Source organism: Terrapene carolina, unplaced genomic scaffold (genome assembly GCF_002925995.2).
Source record: "Terrapene carolina triunguis isolate 2854851 unplaced genomic scaffold, T_m_triunguis-2.0 Scaffold751, whole genome shotgun sequence".
In the NCBI taxonomy this organism is placed as follows: Eukaryota; Metazoa; Chordata; order Testudines; family Emydidae; genus Terrapene; species Terrapene triunguis.
Window position 1 is genome coordinate 2,696,702 of NW_020665102.1, and position 9,941 is coordinate 2,706,642.

Genomic DNA, 9,941 nt, shown 5'->3' on the forward strand with positions numbered 1-9,941 from the left:
CTGTGTGTAATACATGAAATCCCTGATAAGAGAGTTCCTACCCTGATTGCAAAATTAACTGGTAAAGCTCGAAATGTATTAAATGGAATGCCTATTGAAGATGCTTTAGGCTATTGTAAATTTTAAGATACTGTTTTGCGAAGTTTTCAGATTATCCCTGAAACATATAGAGTTAAATTTAGGACTCTTAAGAGGGATATTGGTATGAGTAATGGGGAATATGTAAACCAAATGAAAGATTTGTTGGGAAAATGAGTGAGGGGTAGAGAGGTGGCAAGTTTTGAGGGAATGTTGGATCTTGTTGCTCAAGAGCATTTCCTAAGCATATGTAAAGCTGATGTAAAGCAGTGTCTGTGGGACAAAGATGTCAAGTCTGTGGATGAGATGGCTTTTTTATCTCATGCATTCAAACAGAATCAGGCATCTATTGAGGGCAGGCCACAGAAAGAGGGGCTTAAAACTGGTGGGAAGGGAGGATCCCATTTTGCCCTGGGAAGAGAGAAGAGGGTTGGGAGCCTAAACACACTCTTACCCAAAAACATTCCTATAACCCTCATCCCAAATCTCCGGTAAAAGCAGAAGAGCCCAAAAAGCGCTATCAGTGCATTTCCACTGATCACCTGAGGAATACATGCCCTATGCTAGGAGGAAGCAGGCAACCAATAGCTCATGTTAGCTCTGTTGTCCTCAGCACAGAACCCCCCCAATCAATTGAAACCTATCATATTGACTCTGTGAGGTTAGCCTCTGCAGAACCAGATATGGAGCAGGTAAAGGCTGTCCAAATTGATGGCAGGGAATACTTGGGGCAGAGGGATACAGGGGCTCAGATCTCTCTGGTTAAGCAGAGTGTGGTCCCAAAGACTAGTATGTTGCCTGGCCAAATGGCAGAGATTGTGGGGGTGGGTGAAAGCAAATTCCTCATACTACTAGCTAAAATCCATGTGGTTTGGGAAGGTTTGGAAAGTGTTTTGACTGTGGGGATAATGGAACACCTCCTATTCGACCTCCTCCTGGGTAATGATTTTTTCCATGTAGCTCGGGTTAAAGTATTTACCTGCAGCAGGAGGGAGTGTTATGCTGGGACCCCCGAGGGAAAGGGTCAGGTCTCAGGAACTGCTGAGAGAATGGGAGAGAGGCTCCTTGATTCTTCTGCAGCTGGGGGAAGCCACATGCTTCCAGGTGGGAGGGTGGTTGAGACCAACTCCTGCACTGCAGCTGGAGGCAACACCACACCAGGAAGGGATGGGGGTGTAATGCCTGCCAGGGAGAGAACTGTCCAGGTTGTTAGCTGCCAGCAGGTCACAGCTGAACCAGAGGCAAAACCGACTCTAGGGAGCATAGAGCAATGTGTCCCAGAGGAGAGCCCAGAGAAGGGGCAGGGGATCTCAGAAACAACTGAGGTGGTGAGGATTCCTGTGACTCTAACACAGGGAAGCAGGGTGCTTCCACATATGGGAGGGGCTGATACTAGCTCCTTTCCAGCAGAAGGCAACAGGCCCTCAGGCGCAGGGGCAGGAAAGGTGTTTTCTGTAATTAAGTAAACTGTTCCAGTTGTTAGCTGGCAGAGTATTGCAGATGAAGAAGAGACAGATCCCTTCTTACAGAGCACAGAGAAATCTGTCTTAGGAGGAACAGTGGGGGTACAGGAATGTCTCCTCACTAGTCGCTTGGGGCAGGATGCCCTGGACAGTAGGAGGATGGCTGGGTCAGCGTCTGTGCACCCAGGCACTCAGCCTGTTGAGAAGGAACTGTGTAACTGACTTCCTGGAGGGGAGGAGTCACACAGCTGACTTCTCAGGGACTGAGAAAGGGATAGCAGAGGGTGCCCCAATCCAGGTCCCAATTTTTCAGGATGCTATTTCTGATAAGTTTTCGAAAAGTAACTGTGTTTCTTTACATCAAGATGGAACGCCAACGCCTGTCACAGCAGAGGAGTTGAGACCAGGAAATTGCCAGGTGGTAGTTTGTGAGAACACAAATGACCCAACTGACAGAGAGGGGGGTGTTTTCCCCCAGGCTGGTGAGACACAGAGACCAGTTATGGGAAAGCTGCTGGGAAAAGGTGAATCTGATCAAAGGGTAAACACACCTAGCCCACAGAGCACAGATCACAGCCCTCTAAGGGGCAGGGAAGGACTCAGTGCTTGGAGGGGGAAACACAGGGTAACCCCAAAAGGAGAACTGGATTTTCTACATATGTACAGTCCTGGGGTTGAGAGACCGCTCCCCAAAGGGCCAGCCAATGTGCAGGATCCCCCTGAACACCTGTCTTGCCAGACCCTGAGGCACCAAAATTCCAGAAACATGATTAAATTAAGAGCTGACACAGAAGGGAACACTGGAGGGAAGGAAAAGCCAGTGACTCATTACATGGGAGAGAGTCAAAGGAAACCATGGGCAATGAATAAACTAACCTCAAACTAGAACATCTGAACAGAGGGTGTGGTATCATAAAGATACTTGTAAACCCAAAACCTTTGGTATTAATGTTAAGTTTTGGGGATAAGAATTTTGACATGGATGATAAACCTTATGATAATGTTACTTTTCAATTAATACCTGTAAACAGGTTTAAATCTTATCACAGCAGAGAAACCCTAAAAAACCTGGTTTGCTGTGTGTGAATGGGGAAACTGCCTTCGAGCTGGTCAGTGACTAACCCTCTTGCAGTAAACTAAGGGGGGAGGTGTGACATTCTATACCTTGGGGGAGCATGCTGTAACCCCTGTATTCATCATTTTCATATATTCGTGATCTTATGTATAAAGCATGCCTCGTAAGGTATCAGGAGAATGGTTATGATCTGCTGAAAGTCATTTCTCTATCCATACATGTATATCATTAATGCATATGAAGTTATGAGAATTGTGTAGTATGGTTGTCACTAAAACATGCTGTAAGTTGGGGGAATCAGCCAGATATTGGCTCCCCAGAGGCAACAGCAAGGAAAGTAACCAACACCCAGGTGGGGTTTCAACCCATCAACAGCCATTGTCCAGCAAGGGAGCTACAATGCCATGATGTATCTGCATGAGGCCACACTAGGGGAATTGCTCAACCTTGCTTGGAGAGACTCAGAAATGCTCACCTGACTCTGAAGCAGGGCGGGGGAGAGGGGCAGCAAAGCCATGGGGGAAGAAAGGACATGATAAAAGGGAGAGACATTTGCCATGCTGACTCTCTCTCCCCCACCTACATCTACAGACATCACCAAGCGACTGAAGCGCTGATCAAAGGGGAGAGCCTGATTGAAAAGTAACCAGCCAGCCTGTGGTGAGAAGCATCTAAGTTTATAAGGACATTGAAAGTGTTAAGATCAGCTTAGAATGCGTTTTGCTTTTATTTAATTTGACCAAATCTGACTTGTTAAGCTTTGACTTATAACCACTTAAAATCTATCTTTATAGCTAATAAATCTTTGTTTATTCTACCTGAAGCAGTATTTGGTTTGAAGTGTGTCAGAGGCTCCCCTTGGGATAACAATCCTGGTACATATGAATTTCTTTGTTAAATTGACCAACTTACATCATCTTGCATCATCCAGCGAGCATTACTGGACATTGCAAGACGGAGGTTCCTAGGGTTGTGTCTGGGACCAGAGATATTGGCTAGTGTCATTCGCTTGCCAATTGCTGGGAGTAGCTTACATGCCAGAGGCTGTGCATGAACAGCCCAGGAGTGGGGGTTCTCACAGTAGAGCAGGGTAAAGCTGGCTCCCAGAGTCAAGGATTGGAGAGGCCTAGTAGATCACCAGTCCAGATAACACCGGAGGGGAACATCACACCAGTGTGTTTGGATTAAAGTCTGTGGGAAATTCCATCTGGGATAACAAGGCTGGTGCATGTCATTTTCCACTGAGGAAATGAAAGATTTAATATGAGCTTGCGTTGTTCAGTAGTGTGCTGGATAGTGCAAGATGCACATTTCTGGGGGAAAAGTCTGGCACTTGACAATTTGCTGGTGTTCTCCTGAGATGTAATTCATGAGGGGCTGACTAGCACCACTCAATACTGTGTAGCTGGGAGCGAGTTACATGCTGGAAACTGTGTGTTTACTGGCCAAGAGGGGCTGTTCTCACAGTAAAACAGTGGAAAAGGCACCCCAGGTTGGAGAACTGAGGGGTTAATGCCACAGATACTCATTATGACAGAGCCTCTTACAACACAGAGAAGATAAATCCATGTCCCAGAAATTGAAGACTCCAGACAGAGGGCAAGTCTCCCTGGCTCTGCTTCTTGCTAACAGAGAGGTCCTGAGACAAAGGGAGAGTCCTGGGGAAGCTGGGAACAGTAAGCATGGGCTGATGGGGTTCAGCACAGAAAGGGAACAGGAAGGGCAGGGATATTATGGAATGCAGGATCTCAGCAGTACTAGATGTCAGGATAGCACATACTGCAGCCCATTGGAAAACATAATCCCACCTATACATATAAAATGATGGGGTCTAAATTAGTTGTTTCCACTCAAGAGACGGATCTTGGAGTCATTGTGGATAGTTCACCGAAAACATCCACTCAATGTGTGGCGGCAGTCAAAAAAGCAAACAGAATGTTAGGAATCATTAAGAGAGGGATAGATAATACAGAGAAAATATCATATTGCCTCTATATAAATCCATGGTACACCCACATCTTGAATACTGCGTGCAGATGTTGTCACCCCATAAAAAAAGTATATATTGGAACTGGAAAAGGTTCAGAAAAGGGCAACAGAAATTATTAGAGGTATGGAACAGATTCCGTACGTGGAGAGATTAAAAAGACTAGGACTTTTCAGCTTGGAAAAGAGACGACGAAGAGGAGATATGATAGAAGTCTATAAAATCAAGACTTCTGTGGAGAAAGTAAATAACGAAGTGTTATTTACTTCTCCTCCTAACAGAAGAACTGGGAGTCACCCAATGAAAGTACTAGGCAGCAGATTTAAAACAAACCAAAGGAAGTATTTCTTCACACAACAGACAGTCAACCTGTTGAACTCTTTGCCAGAGGAAGTTGTGAAGGCCAAGACTATAAGAGGGTTTAAAAAAAGAACAAGATAAATTCATGGAGGATAGGACCATGAATGGCCATTAACCAGGATGGGCAGGGATGATGTACCTAGCCACTGATTGCCAGAACCTGGGAATGGATGACAGATGATGGATCGCTTGTTGATTGCCTGTTCTGTTCATTCCCTCTGGGACACCTGGCATTGGCCACTGTCAGAAGACAGGATACTGGGCTAGATGGACCTTTGATCTGACCCAGTGTGGCTGGATTTACGTACTAGGGAATCTAGTGAGTCCAGTGTAATGGGAGAGAGTAGGAAAATCCCTGGCTGTGGAGACCACTGGGAAATTAGAAGCTATTATTCAGGAGTAACAGACTCTAATTCAGGGGTCTCAAACTCAAATGACCATGAGGGCCACAGGAGGACTAGTACATTGGCCCAAGGGCCACATTACTGACACCTCCCCCGCCCCGCCACCCTCAGCCCCGCCCCCACTCCACCCCTTCCATGAGGCCCCACCCCGGCCCCGCCTCTTCCCACCCCTTCCCCGCCCCCATTCCAACCCCTTCCCCGAAATCCCCACCCCAACTCTGCCCCCTCCCTGCCCCCAGGGGGTGCAGGAGGGGTGTGGGGTGTGGTGGGGGCTCAGGGCAGGGAGTTGGGGTGTGGGGTGCAGGAGGGGTGAGGGGTACAGCAAGGGGTCAGGGTGCAGCAGGAGACTCAGCGCAGGGGGTCAGGGTGCAAGAGGAGTGCGGGGTGCAGCAGGGGATTCAGGGCAGGGGTCAGGGTGCAGGAGGGGTGCAGGGTATGGCAGGGGGTCGGGGTGCAGGAGGGGTGCGGCATGGGGCTCAGGGCAGTGGGTTGGGATGCAGGAGGGGTGCGGGGTGAGGCAGGGGGTCGGGGTGCAGGGTGAGGCAGGGGGTCGGGGTGCAGGATATGTCAGGGGGTCAGGGTGCGGCAGGGGGCTCAGGGCAGGGGGTTCGGCTGCAGGAGGGATTCAGGGGGCAGGATCTGGCCTGGCGTGTACCGGGGGCAGGGCAGGCTCCCTGCCTGTCTGCCCTGCCCCCGCACGAGGCTGGAAGGTGGGGAAGGGCGGGAGGAGGGGCTGTGTGTTTCTGTTGCTTGAGGCACCACCGCCAGCAGCTCCCATTGGACGTGGTTCCCCGTTCCCGGCCAATGGGAGCTGCTGGGGGCGCTGCCTGAAGCAACAGCCACACACAGCCCCTCCGCCCCCCCCTTCCCCATGTTCCAGCCTCTTCCCGGAGCTGCGCAGCGCAGGGCAGGGCAGGGCAGGGCAGGCAGGCAGGGAGCATGCCCTGCTCCCGGTGCATACCCTGCTCCCGGTGCACGTCCGGCCGGAGCCGCTCTGGTAAACACTGGGGGAGGACGGGGGGGCTGCGAGGGGCTCGCGGGCCGCAGAAAATCACCCTGCATGTTTGAGACCCCTGCTCTAATTAGTCTGGAAAGTCAGAATGTGAAAAATAAGAATCAGGTCATGTGACTTCAGGAATGATGCACTCCAAGATCCAAAGAGCCTGCAGAGAAGAGAGATTGTAGCTATTACACATGTTGATGGAGGAGCAAGACTCTCCAGGTCTAAAGAAGTCTCACTACCAACCTAGGCCATTTTCACATGCACGGATGCAATCCAGATCAGTGAGGAGTTGTGTCATCTGTAATCCTGGGTGAGATTCAGTGTTCTGCTGCTAGAACTCCCTTGTCTGGATACTCCCAGCCAGCATTCAAGGACACCCTGAGTGTCTGTGTGATAAGTAACCCTGGACCAGCAGCTCTGACTCCAGCAGCCTGCTTGTTATACTCCAAGCACATTCTGGGTTGGGTGGAGAAGGCTCAGGGTTTGAGAGAAAGCCAGGAGTAGGAACCTTCTGTTGGTTATGCTGAACCTAACCCCCAGTTTTACTTGAGCAAACAGGAGATATTTGACACTGTGCGATACTGCTCCTGTGCTCTGTTCCCAAAGTGTTCTGTAGGAGGAGAGGGTAGAGTGGTATTGTATGTGTCAGTGGCATGTTGGGGTGATGCAGAAACAGGGCAGAGTAGAGATGGCATTGTGGGGCTGGCATGAACCTTATCTCTTCTTTTCCCCTTCTAATAACCATAGGCACAGAAATCCTTACCCAGCGAGGTCACATTCTCATAGTTCTTCTGCATGACTTTTCTGTAGAGGGCTCTCTGAGTGGGGTCCAGCAGAGCCCACTCTTCCCTGGTGAAATACACAGCCACCTCCTCGAAGGTCACCGGCCTCTGAAAGAGCAAGAGTCCCACATTCAGTACCTGCTGCCCCACTATTCATGGGGGAGAAGAGCCAATCAAATGGAAGCTCTGGGTGGATCGCAGTCAACAGAGTCCCACCCCCACCCAGCTCAGAGCATGCAGGAAACACCAGAGTGACGGGACGAAGAGAGAGCCCCTTGTCTCTCCCAGCAGATCCATCACACACCTCCTAGCCACAGATTGATACAGGAGATGGAGCCCCTAGCAGGGTACACGGAGAGCTCCCTGGTAGGAAGCCCAACACCCTCCTCCTTGTGAGGCGCTGGATATGAAGGAAGGGGTATCTCCCCTAAGCCTGACTGGTGGGTGCCTCCTTCATATCTCACAGCAGCTGATTAGTTGGGTCGGGCTCCAGAACTATGAGTCTGGTCAGTTTTCCTAGCCCCATGTAGGTGGGTTATTTTCTGTTTCACAAATTAGGGCATCTCCACCTCCGAACCTCATGGGTCTGTTCCTAGAATCTAGGCCACTTATTAAACAACTCCCAGCAGGTTTGCCATACCCTGTCCTCCTCCCTTTCTCCACCCTGTGCATTTCCTGTCCCGCTCCAACCTCCAGACCAGACTGTGCAAACCTTCCCATCTCCGGTGTATTTGCTGTCCCTGTCCCTCTCCCTCCTACAGGAACCCACCAGGAACCCCCCAATGATCCCTACCTGAACTGGCTCCACTGCAGCAATTTCTCTTCCCTATCCCATGGGAAGATGGGATGAGCTGGAGCGAAACATGGACATCATTCTGCAGCCTGTCTGGTTGAGAAGGGCAGTTGTGGAGGTTTCAGAACAGGCTTTAGTTAATTTCACATCACTATTCCCCCAGGCTCTTTCTCTGCAGACAGATATCCTAGATTCTACCATGCTGGGAAAATGTTCAATCTCTTTATTACAGTGTAGACCTGGCCCCTACTGCCAGGCTAAGCCCACAGACAGATTTTTAACCTCCCTTCTCCTTCTCCCTGCCCCCATCCTGTAACAAAGTCTCTGAACACAAGGCTAGAAAAAAGCAGAACCAAAGGAGTCACTTTCGACAATTCCCTCTGACGCTGACCTTACGGGAGCCACACCCCAGCAGGAGGGATATGGGGTCAGGAACTGGGTTTTCTTCTGTCTGATCCTCATCTTGTCCACAGGAAAGTGACTCTACCCAGGGTGCACTAATACATCTGTCTGGGCAGATTAGAGATCTGGAAATCTCTCTCAAAATTCTTCTCTCCCACGGCCACTTTCAGTCTCTCTTTCTCCTTCTATCTCCTTTTCCCTGTCCCCTCTCCCTGCCCATCTGGTAAGAAAGTCCCATTCCTGGATTGTTTGCTCCCCATGGCTGGATTTGCTCCTGCAATTGCTAATGGGAGGAAAAATTACCATGGCGGGGGGGTAGGAGAGGATGTTTGCTTAGAGTCATTTTAATGCCAGACCCCAGCATTTTCCCTACGTTTCTTTTAGTTACCTGGAGTCTCTGGCTCAGAATTTAGTATTAACAGGGCCCAGGGGGCTAGTACCAGCTGGAGAAAGTCATCACCTGGTCCGGGCAGAGAAGAAGCTTTAGTTAAAAGGTCACTTCCCAGCACAGAACCCTGCTGTGGGAGCAGCAGCTGCTAAGTCTGGTCTCCCAGATCACAATGGAGGCTGCAGCGTCTGACCCAGGAAGCTGAACCCCAATATCATGAGCAGAGAGGAACAGAGCGATTGAGTTGCCTTCCCTCCTTTAGCTCTCTGGGGAGAGCAGCTAATGAGAGCCCCTCCTCACAGGGAGAATTGCTGATCTCATTTGCCCCACTGTCCATCTGGAGTCACTCCTTGTCTTTCCATGCAGTGACTCTGGATTAACTGTGGTCTCAATGAAACCAGATTTCAGAAAGAATGAGTCCAGAATGCTGTGGAAGAGACCACTGTGTGGCAGTGCTAATCCCCTTCCCATCTCCGTCGCCCCTCAGATCTAGGACAAGGACTAGGGGGCAAGAATTTTCCCGATGGAACCGGAAGTTCCTGCCATTTTCAAGAGAGGAGAAAAGCAAAATCTGTGCTTTTCCACTTTTGATAAGTGGATAGAAAGTTATCACGGTGACTGGGTGTGGCTGGGGAATGTCGGGCAGTGCTTGGAGCCAGGATTCTGGCACAAACTGATCAGGGAGAAGGAGTAAAGTCAGGAGCAGCCCCCAGTACCCAGAGCCCAGACCCCCCAGCCAGGGTCCCACCAGATATTCCCTGGGACCCAGCCCCCAGCGTCCCAGCCAGGGACCTCAGATACCCCTCAGAGCCTCACCGGCCAGGGAACCCCCAACCAGACCGTCACAGCCAGGCTGGGAATCCCAAACAGTTCCCCCCACCAAGAACCCCAGCAGCCAGGGACCCCCTACTGGGAACTCGGTCCCTCACTGCCTGTCTGGGATTCCCACACTGCCTGCCTAAGACCCCTGCCTGCCCTCCAGCAGGATCTGCCATGCCATTTGACTGGGACCCCCTGATGCTTTACTGCGGGACCCTTCACTCTGCTTGCCTGGCATCCCCTGACCTACTGCCAGGGATCCCCCCTCCCCCCCCAGCTCTGTGCACAGGGCACAGCAACGATCCCAGGAGCCAGTGTAGGAAGCTCAGACAGAGAGCCCCTGGCACAGCACCAGGCACCCTCTAACCCCCTGCCCCACCTCCCCAA

The 9,941-nt window shown here is 50.7% G+C and overlaps 1 long non-coding RNA gene across 1 annotated transcript; it reads right to left on the minus strand.

Moving 5' to 3' along the window:
• Positions 1–7,230: 7,230 nt before the first annotated feature.
• Positions 7,231–9,167, minus strand: LOC112118102. The gene is made up of 3 exons (XR_002909025.2): positions 8,736–9,167; positions 7,946–8,038; positions 7,231–7,260 (listed from the first exon to the last, which is right to left on the minus strand). It is a non-coding gene; the product is annotated as an uncharacterized LOC112118102 (long non-coding RNA).
• Positions 9,168–9,941: the final 774 nt, after the last annotated feature.